We start from the raw sequence: 739 nt of genomic DNA on the forward strand, positions 1-739 counted from the left end.
CAAACTTAAAATATGAATCTAAACTCAAACAGAAGACTCAAAGAAAAATTAAAAATTAATAAAGAAAAATAGTATTTTTGAAAGGAAAATAACAGATGCAATTCTAGTGACTCTAAACCAACAAAAATTAATTATTCCTAATCTAAGCAACAAAATAAACCGTCAGTTGTCCAAACTCAAACAATTCCCGGCAACGACGCCAAAAACTTGGTGCACGAATTGTAAATCACACTTTTCACAACTCGTACCACTAACCAGCAAGTGCACTGGGTCGTCCAAGTAATACCTTACGTGAGTAAGGGTCGATCCCACGGAGATTGTCGGCTTGAGGCAAGTTATGGTTATTTTGTAATTCTTAGTCAGGAAATTAATAATAAAAATGATTGGGTTTATGAAGAGTAAATAACATAAAATAAATACTTGTTATGCAGTAATGGAGAACAGGTTGAGGCTTTAGAGATGCTCTGTCTTTTGAATCTCTACTTTCCTACTGTCTTCTTCTTCACGCATGCAAGGCTCCTTCCATGGCAAACTGTATGTTGGTGGATCACCATTGTCAATGGCTACCATCCGTTCTCTCAGTGAAAATGGTCCAAATGCGCTATCACCGCACGGCTAATCATCTGTCGGTTCTCACTCATGTTGGAATAAGGTCCATTTATCCTTTTGCGTCTGTCACTACGCCCAGCACTCGTGAGTTTGAAGCTCGTTACAGTCATCGCATCCCAGATCCTACTCG

This window comes from Arachis ipaensis, chromosome B3 (genome assembly GCF_059453495.1).
Source record: "Arachis ipaensis isolate K30076 ecotype BB chromosome B3, ASM5945349v1, whole genome shotgun sequence".
NCBI classification, from domain to species: domain Eukaryota; kingdom Viridiplantae; phylum Streptophyta; class Magnoliopsida; order Fabales; family Fabaceae; genus Arachis; species Arachis ipaensis.